At 43.7% G+C, this 15,825-nt stretch overlaps 14 non-coding genes across 14 annotated transcripts; all 14 read left to right on the top strand.

Annotated features, from left to right (window-relative positions):
- The first annotated feature begins 1,179 nt into the window (after positions 1–1,179).
- On the top strand, positions 1,180–1,262 carry trnal-cag (transfer RNA leucine (anticodon CAG)). The gene has a single exon. It is a non-coding gene; the product is annotated as a tRNA-Leu (tRNA).
- Positions 1,263–1,343: 81 nt separating this feature from the next.
- On the top strand, positions 1,344–1,424 carry trnas-aga (transfer RNA serine (anticodon AGA)). Its single transcript has one exon. It is a non-coding gene; the product is annotated as a tRNA-Ser (tRNA).
- Positions 1,425–3,473: 2,049 nt separating this feature from the next.
- On the top strand, positions 3,474–3,556 carry trnal-cag (transfer RNA leucine (anticodon CAG)). The gene has a single exon. It is a non-coding gene; the product is annotated as a tRNA-Leu (tRNA).
- An 81-nt stretch (positions 3,557–3,637) lies between these two features.
- trnas-aga (transfer RNA serine (anticodon AGA)) lies at positions 3,638–3,718 on the top strand. Its single transcript has one exon. It is a non-coding gene; the product is annotated as a tRNA-Ser (tRNA).
- A 2,049-nt stretch (positions 3,719–5,767) lies between these two features.
- On the top strand, positions 5,768–5,850 carry trnal-cag (transfer RNA leucine (anticodon CAG)). The gene has a single exon. It is a non-coding gene; the product is annotated as a tRNA-Leu (tRNA).
- An 81-nt stretch (positions 5,851–5,931) lies between these two features.
- Positions 5,932–6,012, top strand: trnas-aga (transfer RNA serine (anticodon AGA)). The gene has a single exon. It is a non-coding gene; the product is annotated as a tRNA-Ser (tRNA).
- A 2,049-nt stretch (positions 6,013–8,061) lies between these two features.
- trnal-cag (transfer RNA leucine (anticodon CAG)) lies at positions 8,062–8,144 on the top strand. The gene has a single exon. It is a non-coding gene; the product is annotated as a tRNA-Leu (tRNA).
- Positions 8,145–8,225: 81 nt separating this feature from the next.
- On the top strand, positions 8,226–8,306 carry trnas-aga (transfer RNA serine (anticodon AGA)). Its single transcript has one exon. It is a non-coding gene; the product is annotated as a tRNA-Ser (tRNA).
- Positions 8,307–10,356: 2,050 nt separating this feature from the next.
- trnal-cag (transfer RNA leucine (anticodon CAG)) lies at positions 10,357–10,439 on the top strand. The gene has a single exon. It is a non-coding gene; the product is annotated as a tRNA-Leu (tRNA).
- Positions 10,440–10,520: 81 nt separating this feature from the next.
- trnas-aga (transfer RNA serine (anticodon AGA)) lies at positions 10,521–10,601 on the top strand. Its single transcript has one exon. It is a non-coding gene; the product is annotated as a tRNA-Ser (tRNA).
- Positions 10,602–12,650: 2,049 nt separating this feature from the next.
- trnal-cag (transfer RNA leucine (anticodon CAG)) lies at positions 12,651–12,733 on the top strand. The gene has a single exon. It is a non-coding gene; the product is annotated as a tRNA-Leu (tRNA).
- Positions 12,734–12,814: 81 nt separating this feature from the next.
- On the top strand, positions 12,815–12,895 carry trnas-aga (transfer RNA serine (anticodon AGA)). The gene has a single exon. It is a non-coding gene; the product is annotated as a tRNA-Ser (tRNA).
- Positions 12,896–14,944: 2,049 nt separating this feature from the next.
- Positions 14,945–15,027, top strand: trnal-cag (transfer RNA leucine (anticodon CAG)). The gene has a single exon. It is a non-coding gene; the product is annotated as a tRNA-Leu (tRNA).
- Positions 15,028–15,108: 81 nt separating this feature from the next.
- trnas-aga (transfer RNA serine (anticodon AGA)) lies at positions 15,109–15,189 on the top strand. Its single transcript has one exon. It is a non-coding gene; the product is annotated as a tRNA-Ser (tRNA).
- The last annotated feature ends 636 nt before the right edge of the window (positions 15,190–15,825 follow it).

Below are 15,825 nucleotides of genomic sequence, written 5' to 3'. Positions count from 1 at the left end.
GGATCACCAGGAAAGGACTTGGGCACCATTGCTTGGTCTGAAGTTGAACTTCACTCAGCAAAATTAAACACAATCCTAAATGCTCTCACAGCAAGAAGAGTTTCAAGGTCAAGGTGGGCTTTTGCGCCAGTTGAACATAATAACTCTTGCACCCAAAGCTACTATCGCAAGCCTTAAATACCAAGCCTCTTAGTAGGGCAATCTAGTGCCATTTTCACTGGACACTCGTAAGAAGCAGAAGTCATTTATTTTGCTCATTTCATAAGGAGACAACGAAGCATGGTGCAGCGCAACTGTGGATCAGAAGTACGGATAAAGAGCTCATCCAGCAGTTGAACCTGGGATCACTCACACCCTAAGCAAGAATCAGACACCTAGACCAAGGAGCCCAGTTCCCGCAGCTTGCTTTGTTATTCTTTCGACGTTTGCCTCTTGTCCACATTCTGCTCAATTGGCATTATTGATTTGTTACAATTTTCCTTTGATCAATTTAGAGTTCATTTGATGACTTTATTGGCAAGAGATCAGCACGCTGTTTAAAAATGAGCTGTCCCAGAGAAAGGTCTCACTCCTGCTTCAAAATGTATACCATTTTCTTTTTTATTCCGTTGAAAGCGAAAGCTCGTCAGACGCTGGTATATAAATTTGAACACCTAGCGCGCTATGTAAAAATGAATAAAATGCTTTTCTTTTCCCAAATTCAAAAGCAAATGTTGAAATATTTCAAGGAAGGGGTATTATTCCTCATCTTTGATTCAACACTAAAATCAATGCAAAGCATGCTTGCAATACACTGAATTTGTATTGTGAGAATGAGACAGTTTTCAAAAATGATTCAACATCACACGGGCGCATCATTGCAGAGTAAGGAAAAGGCTTTATGCAAGTTCGCACGTCTGTCATAAAGAGTTTTAAAGTGTTTTGAAATATAGCCACTTGTGGGAACCTTACACAGTAACTCTGTGCTAATATTCGGAGTATGTAAATAACATGATAGCCTTACCCTCACATAAGATTTTTCCAGAACATGTGCACTGATAAGAATTGTTGATAAGTTTCTTGATCTGTAGCATGTTAGAGTTCTGTCAGTTTATGGACAACTCGGGCTCAAAGGCAGCGCTCATCATTGCATAAAAAGAGGGGGCGTGGTCTCGTGGTCCCCGCCACCCACGGAAGCGTGTCAGGATGGCCGAGCGGACCAAGGCGCTGCGTTCAGGTCGCAGTCTCGTCTAGAGGCGTGGGTTCGAATCCCACTTCTGACAAGCTTTTCTCACTCGACATTTCATGCGTTGCGTCGGTGCTCTTCAGCTTCAGAGCTGTGCAGTATCGACCTGCGGCACGTGGTAGTCATGGCCGAGAGGTTAAGGCGATGGACTAGAAATTCATTGGGTTTTCCCGCGCAGGTTCGAGTCCTGCTGACTACGTGAGTGTTCTCTGCTGTTCATGAGCTTTGAGTCTGCCTGCAAAACTGCCTTTCCTATCTGGGAGGGAGTCTAAGCCCTCTTCTCTCTCTGAGTTTCCATGTGCGGAGCTCTCTTATTTGTCCATCAAAGGCATGATCATTTCAGGCCTTTGCTATGCTGTGTTTCCACCGTAGCCGGCTTTCTTACTTCACCCAATTGTTACCAGCAGGTGTATCTGTAATAGGTGATGAAGAACAACCCAGTTCTTGTCCTGTAGTTCTTCCGCCCTACAGAATCTAGTTGCCTGCCTAATATAACTTGACTGTTACGTCACAGCCAGTCCTTCGATGTCATCTTTACATAGCCTTTGAAAAGAACACTCCTAAGGCCTGCACACCAGTGCTTGGACCTATCGGTACCAAACTCGCTGGCTCTAATCTAAGCCTTGACCAGATGGTGCACGGAGCTTTTCGTGGTGCTGCATCATTCGGCCTCAAGTTTTTTAGCCTCTGAAATACACATTGGAAATGACAGGGCAAAATGCACTTAAAAAAAAACAAAAAAAAAAACACGACCGCGAGGCCTGTGCATCAATGATTTCACTTAGCCACACCAAACTCAATGGCTTTAACCTATCCTTTGGACAGAGGGAGGTCATCGACTTTTAAAGCCCCATTCTTTAAAGTTGGACCTAGGGCGACCCGTTTCTCTTTAGACGTAGACATTGCTTTAAGGTGAGGGTTGCCGCTGTAAATTCCTAAAAACATAACAAGCCAATTTTGCACCAGGAGAGTTTCTTCTTAAACCCAATGTAGCGCAATTGTTAGATTTACTGCACTCTTTCAATTATTTTAGAGTAAACTATACTAAAGGTATTCTCTGTGGGACACTGGATCACCAGGAAAGGACTTGGGCACCATTGCTTGGTCTGAAGTTGAACTTCACTCAGCAAAATTAAACACAATCCTAAATGCTCTCACAGCAAGAAGAGTTTCAAGGTCAAGGTGGGCTTTTGCGCCAGTTGAACATAATAACTCTTGCACCCAAAGCTACTATCGCAAGCCTTAAATACCAAGCCTCTTAGTAGGGCAATCTAGTGCCATTTTCACTGGACACTCGTAAGAAGCAGAAGTCATTTATTTTGCTCATTTCATAAGGAGACAACGAAGCATGGTGCAGCGCAACTGTGGATCAGAAGTACGGATAAAGAGCTCATCCAGCAGTTGAACCTGGGATCACTCACACCCTAAGCAAGAATCAGACACCTAGACCAACGAGCCCAGTTCCCGCAGCTTGCTTTGTTATTCTTTCGACGTTTGCCTCTTGTCCACATTCTGCTCAATTGGCATTATTGATTTGTTACAATTTTCCTTTGATCAATTTAGAGTTCATTTGATGACTTTATTGGCAAGAGATCAGCACGCTGTTTAAAAATGAGCTGTCCCAGAGAAAGGTCTCACTCCTGCTTCAAAATGTATACCATTTTCTTTTTTATTCCGTTGAAAGCGAAAGCTCGTCAGACGCTGGTATATAAATTTGAACACCTAGCGTGCTATGTAAAAATGAATAAAATGCTTTTCTTTTCCCAAATTCAAAAGCAAATGTTGAAATATTTCAAGGAAGGGGTATTATTCCTCATCTTTGATTCAACACTAAAATCAATGCAAAGCATGCTTGCAATACACTGATTTTGTATTGTGAGAATGAGACAGTTTTCAAAAATGATTCAACATCACACGGGCGCATCATTGCAGAGTAAGGAAAAGGCTTTATGCAAGTTCGCACGTCTGTCATAAAGAGTTTTAAAGTGTTTTGAAATATAGCCACTTGTGGGAACCTTACACAGTAACTCTGTGCTAATATTCGGAGTATGTAAATAACATGATAGCCTTACCCTCACATAAGATTTTTCCAGAACATGTGCACTGATAAGAATTGTTGATAAGTTTCTTGATCTGTAGCATGTTAGAGTTCTGTCAGTTTATGGACAACTCGGGCTCAAAGGCAGCGCTCATCATTGCATAAAAAGAGGGGGCGTGGTCTCGTGGTCCCCGCCACCCACGGAAGCGTGTCAGGATGGCCGAGCGGACCAAGGCGCTGCGTTCAGGTCGCAGTCTCGTCTAGAGGCGTGGGTTCGAATCCCACTTCTGACAAGCTTTTCTCACTCGACATTTCATGCGTTGCGTCGGTGCTCTTCAGCTTCAGAGCTGTGCAGTATCGACCTGCGGCACGTGGTAGTCATGGCCGAGAGGTTAAGGCGATGGACTAGAAATCCATTGGGTTTTCCCGCGCAGGTTCGAGTCCTGCTGACTACGTGAGTGTTCTCTGCTGTTCATGAGCTTTGAGTCTGCCTGCAAAACTGCCTTTCCTATCTGGGAGGGAGTCTAAGCCCTCTTCTCTCTCTGAGTTTCCATGTGCGGAGCTCTCTTATTTGTCCATCAAAGGCATGATCATTTCAGGCCTTTGCTATGCTGTGTTTCCACCGTAGCCGGCTTTCTTACTTCACCCAATTGTTACCAACAGGTGTATCTGTAATAGGTGATGAAGAACAACCCAGTTCTTGTCCTGTAGTTCTTCCGCCCTACAGAATCTAGTTGCCTGCCTAATATAACTTGACTGTTACGTCACAGCCAGTCCTTCGATGTCATCTTTACATAGCCTTTGAAAAGAACACTCCTAAGGCCTGCACACCAGTGCTTGGACCTATCGGTACCAAACTCGCTGGCTCTAATCTAAGCCTTGACCAGATGGTGCACGGAGCTTTTCGTGGTGCTGCATCATTCGGCCTCAAGTTTTTTAGCCTCTGAAATACACATTGGAAATGACAGGGCAAAATGCACTTAAAAAAAAAAAAAAAAAAAAACACGACCGCGAGGCCTGTGCATCAATGATTTCACTTAGCCACACCAAACTCAATGGCTTTAACCTATCCTTTGGACAGAGGGAGGTCATCGACTTTTAAAGCCCCATTCTTTAAAGTTGGACCTAGGGCGACCCGTTTCTCTTTAGACGTAGACATTGCTTTAAGGTGAGGGTTGCCGCTGTAAATTCCTAAAAACATAACAAGCCAATTTTGCACCAGGAGAGTTTCTTCTTAAACCCAATGTAGCGCAATTGTTAGATTTACTGCACTCTTTCAATTATTTTAGAGTAAACTATACTAAAGGTATTCTCTGTGGGACACTGGATCACCAGGAAAGGACTTGGGCACCATTGCTTGGTCTGAAGTTGAACTTCACTCAGCAAAATTAAACACAATCCTAAATGCTCTCACAGCAAGAAGAGTTTCAAGGTCAAGGTGGGCTTTTGCGCCAGTTGAACATAATAACTCTTGCACCCAAAGCTACTATCGCAAGCCTTAAATACCAAGCCTCTTAGTAGGGCAATCTAGTGCCATTTTCACTGGACACTCGTAAGAAGCAGAAGTCATTTATTTTGCTCATTTCATAAGGAGACAACGAAGCATGGTGCAGCGCAACTGTGGATCAGAAGTACGGATAAAGAGCTCATCCAGCAGTTGAACCTGGGATCACTCACACCCTAAGCAAGAATCAGACACCTAGACCAAGGAGCCCAGTTCCCGCAGCTTGCTTTGTTATTCTTTCGACGTTTGCCTCTTGTCCACATTCTGCTCAATTGGCATTATTGATTTGTTACAATTTTCCTTTGATCAATTTAGAGTTCATTTGATGACTTTATTGGCAAGAGATCAGCACGCTGTTTAAAAATGAGCTGTCCCAGAGAAAGGTCTCACTCCTGCTTCAAAATGTATACCATTTTCTTTTTTATTCCGTTGAAAGCGAAAGCTCGTCAGACGCTGGTATATAAATTTGAACACCTAGCGCGCTATGTAAAAATGAATAAAATGCTTTTCTTTTCCCAAATTCAAAAGCAAATGTTGAAATATTTCAAGGAAGGGGTATTATTCCTCATCTTTGATTCAACACTAAAATCAATGCAAAGCATGCTTGCAATACACTGAATTTGTATTGTGAGAATGAGACAGTTTTCAAAAATGATTCAACATCACACGGGCGCATCATTGCAGAGTAAGGAAAAGGCTTTATGCAAGTTCGCACGTCTGTCATAAAGAGTTTTAAAGTGTTTTGAAATATAGCCACTTGTGGGAACCTTACACAGTAACTCTGTGCTAATATTCGGAGTATGTAAATAACATGATAGCCTTACCCTCACATAAGATTTTTCCAGAACATGTGCACTGATAAGAATTGTTGATAAGTTTCTTGATCTGTAGCATGTTAGAGTTCTGTCAGTTTATGGACAACTCGGGCTCAAAGGCAGCGCTCATCATTGCATAAAAAGAGGGGGCGTGGTCTCGTGGTCCCCGCCACCCACGGAAGCGTGTCAGGATGGCCGAGCGGACCAAGGCGCTGCGTTCAGGTCGCAGTCTCGTCTAGAGGCGTGGGTTCGAATCCCACTTCTGACAAGCTTTTCTCACTCGACATTTCATGCGTTGCGTCGGTGCTCTTCAGCTTCAGAGCTGTGCAGTATCGACCTGCGGCACGTGGTAGTCATGGCCGAGAGGTTAAGGCGATGGACTAGAAATTCATTGGGTTTTCCCGCGCAGGTTCGAGTCCTGCTGACTACGTGAGTGTTCTCTGCTGTTCATGAGCTTTGAGTCTGCCTGCAAAACTGCCTTTCCTATCTGGGAGGGAGTCTAAGCCCTCTTCTCTCTCTGAGTTTCCATGTGCGGAGCTCTCTTATTTGTCCATCAAAGGCATGATCATTTCAGGCCTTTGCTATGCTGTGTTTCCACCGTAGCCGGCTTTCTTACTTCACCCAATTGTTACCAGCAGGTGTATCTGTAATAGGTGATGAAGAACAACCCAGTTCTTGTCCTGTAGTTCTTCCGCCCTACAGAATCTAGTTGCCTGCCTAATATAACTTGACTGTTACGTCACAGCCAGTCCTTCGATGTCATCTTTACATAGCCTTTGAAAAGAACACTCCTAAGGCCTGCACACCAGTGCTTGGACCTATCGGTACCAAACTCGCTGGCTCTAATCTAAGCCTTGACCAGATGGTGCACGGAGCTTTTCGTGGTGCTGCATCATTCGGCCTCAAGTTTTTTAGCCTCTGAAATACACATTGGAAATGACAGGGCAAAATGCACTTAAAAAAAAACAAAAAAAAAAACACGACCGCGAGGCCTGTGCATCAATGATTTCACTTAGCCACACCAAACTCAATGGCTTTAACCTATCCTTTGGACAGAGGGAGGTCATCGACTTTTAAAGCCCCATTCTTTAAAGTTGGACCTAGGGCGACCCGTTTCTCTTTAGACGTAGACATTGCTTTAAGGTGAGGGTTGCCGCTGTAAATTCCTAAAAACATAACAAGCCAATTTTGCACCAGGAGAGTTTCTTCTTAAACCCAATGTAGCGCAATTGTTAGATTTACTGCACTCTTTCAATTATTTTAGAGTAAACTATACTAAAGGTATTCTCTGTGGGACACTGGATCACCAGGAAAGGACTTGGGCACCATTGCTTGGTCTGAAGTTGAACTTCACTCAGCAAAATTAAACACAATCCTAAATGCTCTCACAGCAAGAAGAGTTTCAAGGTCAAGGTGGGCTTTTGCGCCAGTTGAACATAATAACTCTTGCACCCAAAGCTACTATCGCAAGCCTTAAATACCAAGCCTCTTAGTAGGGCAATCTAGTGCCATTTTCACTGGACACTCGTAAGAAGCAGAAGTCATTTATTTTGCTCATTTCATAAGGAGACAACGAAGCATGGTGCAGCGCAACTGTGGATCAGAAGTACGGATAAAGAGCTCATCCAGCAGTTGAACCTGGGATCACTCACACCCTAAGCAAGAATCAGACACCTAGACCAACGAGCCCAGTTCCCGCAGCTTGCTTTGTTATTCTTTCGACGTTTGCCTCTTGTCCACATTCTGCTCAATTGGCATTATTGATTTGTTACAATTTTCCTTTGATCAATTTAGAGTTCATTTGATGACTTTATTGGCAAGAGATCAGCACGCTGTTTAAAAATGAGCTGTCCCAGAGAAAGGTCTCACTCCTGCTTCAAAATGTATACCATTTTCTTTTTTATTCCGTTGAAAGCGAAAGCTCGTCAGACGCTGGTATATAAATTTGAACACCTAGCGTGCTATGTAAAAATGAATAAAATGCTTTTCTTTTCCCAAATTCAAAAGCAAATGTTGAAATATTTCAAGGAAGGGGTATTATTCCTCATCTTTGATTCAACACTAAAATCAATGCAAAGCATGCTTGCAATACACTGATTTTGTATTGTGAGAATGAGACAGTTTTCAAAAATGATTCAACATCACACGGGCGCATCATTGCAGAGTAAGGAAAAGGCTTTATGCAAGTTCGCACGTCTGTCATAAAGAGTTTTAAAGTGTTTTGAAATATAGCCACTTGTGGGAACCTTACACAGTAACTCTGTGCTAATATTCGGAGTATGTAAATAACATGATAGCCTTACCCTCACATAAGATTTTTCCAGAACATGTGCACTGATAAGAATTGTTGATAAGTTTCTTGATCTGTAGCATGTTAGAGTTCTGTCAGTTTATGGACAACTCGGGCTCAAAGGCAGCGCTCATCATTGCATAAAAAGAGGGGGCGTGGTCTCGTGGTCCCCGCCACCCACGGAAGCGTGTCAGGATGGCCGAGCGGACCAAGGCGCTGCGTTCAGGTCGCAGTCTCGTCTAGAGGCGTGGGTTCGAATCCCACTTCTGACAAGCTTTTCTCACTCGACATTTCATGCGTTGCGTCGGTGCTCTTCAGCTTCAGAGCTGTGCAGTATCGACCTGCGGCACGTGGTAGTCATGGCCGAGAGGTTAAGGCGATGGACTAGAAATCCATTGGGTTTTCCCGTGCAGGTTCGAGTCCTGCTGACTACGTGAGTGTTCTCTGCTGTTCATGAGCTTTGAGTCTGCCTGCAAAACTGCCTTTCCTATCTGGGAGGGAGTCTAAGCCCTCTTCTCTCTCTGAGTTTCCATGTGCGGAGCTCTCTTATTTGTCCATCAAAGGCATGATCATTTCAGGCCTTTGCTATGCTGTGTTTCCACCGTAGCCGGCTTTCTTACTTCACCCAATTGTTACCAACAGGTGTATCTGTAATAGGTGATGAAGAACAACCCAGTTCTTGTCCTGTAGTTCTTCCGCCCTACAGAATCTAGTTGCCTGCCTAATATAACTTGACTGTTACGTCACAGCCAGTCCTTCGATGTCATCTTTACATAGCCTTTGAAAAGAACACTCCTAAGGCCTGCACACCAGTGCTTGGACCTATCGGTACCAAACTCGCTGGCTCTAATCTAAGCCTTGACCAGATGGTGCACGGAGCTTTTCGTGGTGCTGCATCATTCGGCCTCAAGTTTTTTAGCCTCTGAAATACACATTGGAAATGACAGGGCAAAATGCACTTAAAAAAAAAAAAAAAAAAAAAACACGACCGCGAGGCCTGTGCATCAATGATTTCACTTAGCCACACCAAACTCAATGGCTTTAACCTATCCTTTGGACAGAGGGAGGTCATCGACTTTTAAAGCCCCATTCTTTAAAGTTGGACCTAGGGCGACCCGTTTCTCTTTAGACGTAGACATTGCTTTAAGGTGAGGGTTGCCGCTGTAAATTCCTAAAAACATAACAAGCCAATTTTGCACCAGGAGAGTTTCTTCTTAAACCCAATGTAGCGCAATTGTTAGATTTACTGCACTCTTTCAATTATTTTAGAGTAAACTATACTAAAGGTATTCTCTGTGGGACACTGGATCACCAGGAAAGGACTTGGGCACCATTGCTTGGTCTGAAGTTAAACTTCACTCAGCAAAATTAAACACAATCCTAAATGCTCTCACAGCAAGAAGAGTTTCAAGGTCAAGGTGGGCTTTTGCGCCAGTTGAACATAATAACTCTTGCACCCAAAGCTACTATCGCAAGCCTTAAATACCAAGCCTCTTAGTAGGGCAATCTAGTGCCATTTTCACTGGACACTCGTAAGAAGCAGAAGTCATTTATTTTGCTCATTTCATAAGGAGACAACGAAGCATGGTGCAGCGCAACTGTGGATCAGAAGTACGGATAAAGAGCTCATCCAGCAGTTGAACCTGGGATCACTCACACCCTAAGCAAGAATCAGACACCTAGACCAACGAGCCCAGTTCCCGCAGCTTGCTTTGTTATTCTTTCGACGTTTGCCTCTTGTCCACATTCTGCTCAATTGGCATTATTGATTTGTTACAATTTTCCTTTGATCAATTTAGAGTTCATTTGATGACTTTATTGGCAAGAGATCAGCACGCTGTTTAAAAATGAGCTGTCCCAGAGAAAGGTCTCACTCCTGCTTCAAAATGTATACCATTTTCTTTTTTATTCCGTTGAAAGCGAAAGCTCGTCAGACGCTGGTATATAAATTTGAACACCTAGCGCGCTATGTAAAAATGAATAAAATGCTTTTCTTTTCCCAAATTCAAAAGCAAATGTTGAAATATTTCAAGGAAGGGGTATTATTCCTCATCTTTGATTCAACACTAAAATCAATGCAAAGCATGCTTGCAATACACTGAATTTGTATTGTGAGAATGAGACAGTTTTCAAAAATGATTCAACATCACACGGGCGCATCATTGCAGAGTAAGGAAAAGGCTTTATGCAAGTTCGCACGTCTGTCATAAAGAGTTTTAAAGTGTTTTGAAATATAGCCACTTGTGGGAACCTTACACAGTAACGCTGTGCTAATATTCGGAGTATGTAAATAACATGATAGCCTTACCCTCACATAAGATTTTTCCAGAACATGTGCACTGATAAGAATTGTTGATAAGTTTCTTGATCTGTAGCATGTTAGAGTTCTGTCAGTTTATGGACAACTCGGGCTCAAAGGCAGCGCTCATCATTGCATAAAAAGAGGGGGCGTGGTCTCGTGGTCCCCGCCACCCACGGAAGCGTGTCAGGATGGCCGAGCGGACCAAGGCGCTGCGTTCAGGTCGCAGTCTCGTCTAGAGGCGTGGGTTCGAATCCCACTTCTGACAAGCTTTTCTCACTCGACATTTCATGCGTTGCGTCGGTGCTCTTCAGCTTCAGAGCTGTGCAGTATCGACCTGCGGCACGTGGTAGTCATGGCCGAGAGGTTAAGGCGATGGACTAGAAATTCATTGGGTTTTCCCGCGCAGGTTCGAGTCCTGCTGACTACGTGAGTGTTCTCTGCTGTTCATGAGCTTTGAGTCTGCCTGCAAAACTGCCTTTCCTATCTGGGAGGGAGTCTAAGCCCTCTTCTCTCTCTGAGTTTCCATGTGCGGAGCTCTCTTATTTGTCCATCAAAGGCATGATCATTTCAGGCCTTTGCTATGCTGTGTTTCCACCGTAGCCGGCTTTCTTACTTCACCCAATTGTTACCAACAGGTGTATCTGTAATAGGTGATGAAGAACAACCCAGTTCTTGTCCTGTAGTTCTTCCGCCCTACAGAATCTAGTTGCCTGCCTAATATAACTTGACTGTTACGTCACAGCCAGTCCTTCGATGTCATCTTTACATAGCCTTTGAAAAGAACACTCCTAAGGCCTGCACACCAGTGCTTGGACCTATCGGTACCAAACTCGCTGGCTCTAATCTAAGCCTTGACCAGATGGTGCACGGAGCTTTTCGTGGTGCTGCATCATTCGGCCTCAAGTTTTTTAGCCTCTGAAATACACATTGGAAATGACAGGGCAAAATGCACTTAAAAAAAAAAAAAAAAAAAAACACGACCGCGAGGCCTGTGCATCAATGATTTCACTTAGCCACACCAAACTCAATGGCTTTAACCTATCCTTTGGACAGAGGGAGGTCATCGACTTTTAAAGCCCCATTCTTTAAAGTTGGACCTAGGGCGACCCGTTTCTCTTTAGATGTAGACATTGCTTTAAGGTGAGGGTTGCCGCTGTAAATTCCTAAAAACATAACAAGCCAATTTTGCACCAGGAGAGTTTCTTCTTAAACCCAATGTAGCGCAATTGTTAGATTTACTGCACTCTTTCAATTATTTTAGAGTAAACTATACTAAAGGTATTCTCTGTGGGACACTGGATCACCAGGAAAGGACTTGGGCACCATTGCTTGGTCTGAAGTTGAACTTCACTCAGCAAAATTAAACACAATCCTAAATGCTCTCACAGCAAGAAGAGTTTCAAGGTCAAGGTGGGCTTTTGCGCCAGTTGAACATAATAACTCTTGCACCCAAAGCTACTATCGCAAGCCTTAAATACCAAGCCTCTTAGTAGGGCAATCTAGTGCCATTTTCACTGGACACTCGTAAGAAGCAGAAGTCATTTATTTTGCTCATTTCATAAGGAGACAACGAAGCATGGTGCAGCGCAACTGTGGATCAGAAGTACGGATAAAGAGCTCATCCAGCAGTTGAACCTGGGATCACTCACACCCTAAGCAAGAATCAGACACCTAGACCAACGAGCCCAGTTCCCGCAGCTTGCTTTGTTATTCTTTCGACGTTTGCCTCTTGTCCACATTCTGCTCAATTGGCATTATTGATTTGTTACAATTTTCCTTTGATCAATTTAGAGTTCATTTGATGACTTTATTGGCAAGAGATCAGCACGCTGTTTAAAAATGAGCTGTCCCAGAGAAAGGTCTCACTCCTGCTTCAAAATGTATACCATTTTCTTTTTTATTCCGTTGAAAGCGAAAGCTCGTCAGACGCTGGTATATAAATTTGAACACCTAGCGCGCTATGTAAAAATGAATAAAATGCTTTTCTTTTCCCAAATTCAAAAGCAAATGTTGAAATATTTCAAGGAAGGGGTATTATTCCTCATCTTTGATTCAACACTAAAATCAATGCAAAGCATGCTTGCAATACACTGAATTTGTATTGTGAGAATGAGACAGTTTTCAAAAATGATTCAACATCACACGGGCGCATCATTGCAGAGTAAGGAAAAGGCTTTATGCAAGTTCGCACGTCTGTCATAAAGAGTTTTAAAGTGTTTTGAAATATAGCCACTTGTGGGAACCTTACACAGTAACTCTGTGCTAATATTCGGAGTATGTAAATAACATGATAGCCTTACCCTCACATAAGATTTTTCCAGAACATGTGCACTGATAAGAATTGTTGATAAGTTTCTTGATCTGTAGCATGTTAGAGTTCTGTCAGTTTATGGACAACTCGGGCTCAAAGGCAGCGCTCATCATTGCATAAAAAGAGGGGGCGTGGTCTCGTGGTCCCCGCCACCCACGGAAGCGTGTCAGGATGGCCGAGCGGACCAAGGCGCTGCGTTCAGGTCGCAGTCTCGTCTAGAGGCGTGGGTTCGAATCCCACTTCTGACAAGCTTTTCTCACTCGACATTTCATGCGTTGCGTCGGTGCTCTTCAGCTTCAGAGCTGTGCAGTATCGACCTGCGGCACGTGGTAGTCATGGCCGAGAGGTTAAGGCGATGGACTAGAAATCCATTGGGTTTTCCCGCGCAGGTTCGAGTCCTGCTGACTACGTGAGTGTTCTCTGCTGTTCATGAGCTTTGAGTCTGCCTGCAAAACTGCCTTTCCTATCTGGGAGGGAGTCTAAGCCCTCTTCTCTCTCTGAGTTTCCATGTGCGGAGCTCTCTTATTTGTCCATCAAAGGCATGATCATTTCAGGCCTTTGCTATGCTGTGTTTCCACCGTAGCCGGCTTTCTTACTTCACCCAATTGTTACCAACAGGTGTATCTGTAATAGGTGATGAAGAACAACCCAGTTCTTGTCCTGTAGTTCTTCCGCCCTACAGAATCTAGTTGCCTGCCTAATATAACTTGACTGTTACGTCACAGCCAGTCCTTCGATGTCATCTTTACATAGCCTTTGAAAAGAACACTCCTAAGGCCTGCACACCAGTGCTTGGACCTATCGGTACCAAACTCGCTGGCTCTAATCTAAGCCTTGACCAGATGGTGCACGGAGCTTTTCGTGGTGCTGCATCATTCGGCCTCAAGTTTTTTAGCCTCTGAAATACACATTGGAAATGACAGGGCAAAATGCACTTAAAAAAAAAAAAAAAAAAAAACACGACCGCGAGGCCTGTGCATCAATGATTTCACTTAGCCACACCAAACTCAATGGCTTTAACCTATCCTTTGGACAGAGGGAGGTCATCGACTTTTAAAGCCCCATTCTTTAAAGTTGGACCTAGGGCGACCCGTTTCTCTTTAGATGTAGACATTGCTTTAAGGTGAGGGTTGCCGCTGTAAATTCCTAAAAACATAACAAGCCAATTTTGCACCAGGAGAGTTTCTTCTTAAACCCAATGTAGCGCAATTGTTAGATTTACTGCACTCTTTCAATTATTTTAGAGTAAACTATACTAAAGGTATTCTCTGTGGGACACTGGATCACCAGGAAAGGACTTGGGCACCATTGCTTGGTCTGAAGTTGAACTTCACTCAGCAAAATTAAACACAATCCTAAATGCTCTCACAGCAAGAAGAGTTTCAAGGTCAAGGTGGGCTTTTGCGCCAGTTGAACATAATAACTCTTGCACCCAAAGCTACTATCGCAAGCCTTAAATACCAAGCCTCTTAGTAGGGCAATCTAGTGCCATTTTCACTGGACACTCGTAAGAAGCAGAAGTCATTTATTTTGCTCATTTCATAAGGAGACAACGAAGCATGGTGCAGCGCAACTGTGGATCAGAAGTACGGATAAAGAGCTCATCCAGCAGTTGAACCTGGGATCACTCACACCCTAAGCAAGAATCAGACACCTAGACCAACGAGCCCAGTTCCCGCAGCTTGCTTTGTTATTCTTTCGACGTTTGCCTCTTGTCCACATTCTGCTCAATTGGCATTATTGATTTGTTACAATTTTCCTTTGATCAATTTAGAGTTCATTTGATGACTTTATTGGCAAGAGATCAGCACGCTGTTTAAAAATGAGCTGTCCCAGAGAAAGGTCTCACTCCTGCTTCAAAATGTATACCATTTTCTTTTTTATTCCGTTGAAAGCGAAAGCTCGTCAGACGCTGGTATATAAATTTGAACACCTAGCGTGCTATGTAAAAATGAATAAAATGCTTTTCTTTTCCCAAATTCAAAAGCAAATGTTGAAATATTTCAAGGAAGGGGTATTATTCCTCATCTTTGATTCAACACTAAAATCAATGCAAAGCATGCTTGCAATACACTGATTTTGTATTGTGAGAATGAGACAGTTTTCAAAAATGATTCAACATCACACGGGCGCATCATTGCAGAGTAAGGAAAAGGCTTTATGCAAGTTCGCACGTCTGTCATAAAGAGTTTTAAAGTGTTTTGAAATATAGCCACTTGTGGGAACCTTACACAGTAACTCTGTGCTAATATTCGGAGTATGTAAATAACATGATAGCCTTACCCTCACATAAGATTTTTCCAGAACATGTGCACTGATAAGAATTGTTGATAAGTTTCTTGATCTGTAGCATGTTAGAGTTCTGTCAGTTTATGGACAACTCGGGCTCAAAGGCAGCGCTCATCATTGCATAAAAAGAGGGGGCGTGGTCTCGTGGTCCCCGCCACCCACGGAAGCGTGTCAGGATGGCCGAGCGGACCAAGGCGCTGCGTTCAGGTCGCAGTCTCGTCTAGAGGCGTGGGTTCGAATCCCACTTCTGACAAGCTTTTCTCACTCGACATTTCATGCGTTGCGTCGGTGCTCTTCAGCTTCAGAGCTGTGCAGTATCGACCTGCGGCACGTGGTAGTCATGGCCGAGAGGTTAAGGCGATGGACTAGAAATCCATTGGGTTTTCCCGTGCAGGTTCGAGTCCTGCTGACTACGTGAGTGTTCTCTGCTGTTCATGAGCTTTGAGTCTGCCTGCAAAACTGCCTTTCCTATCTGGGAGGGAGTCTAAGCCCTCTTCTCTCTCTGAGTTTCCATGTGCGGAGCTCTCTTATTTGTCCATCAAAGGCATGATCATTTCAGGCCTTTGCTATGCTGTGTTTCCACCGTAGCCGGCTTTCTTACTTCACCCAATTGTTACCAACAGGTGTATCTGTAATAGGTGATGAAGAACAACCCAGTTCTTGTCCTGTAGTTCTTCCGCCCTACAGAATCTAGTTGCCTGCCTAATATAACTTGACTGTTACGTCACAGCCAGTCCTTCGATGTCATCTTTACATAGCCTTTGAAAAGAACACTCCTAAGGCCTGCACACCAGTGCTTGGACCTATCGGTACCAAACTCGCTGGCTCTAATCTAAGCCTTGACCAGATGGTGCACGGAGCTTTTCGTGGTGCTGCATCATTCGGCCTCAAGTTTTTTAGCCTCTGAAATACACATTGGAAATGACAGGGCAAAATGCACTTAAAAAAAAAAAAAAAAAAAAAACACGACCGCGAGGCCTGTGCATCAATGATTTCACTTAGCCACACCAAACTCAATGGCTTTAACCTATCCTTTGGACAGAGGGAGGTC

This window comes from Electrophorus electricus, chromosome 19 (assembly GCF_041902795.1).
Source record: "Electrophorus electricus isolate QZ-2024a chromosome 19, ASM4190279v1, whole genome shotgun sequence".
In the NCBI taxonomy this organism is placed as follows: Eukaryota; Metazoa; Chordata; class Actinopteri; order Gymnotiformes; family Gymnotidae; genus Electrophorus; species Electrophorus electricus.
Note: the sequence above shows the minus strand (reverse complement) of the source record. Positions and strands in the feature narration are given on the sequence as shown.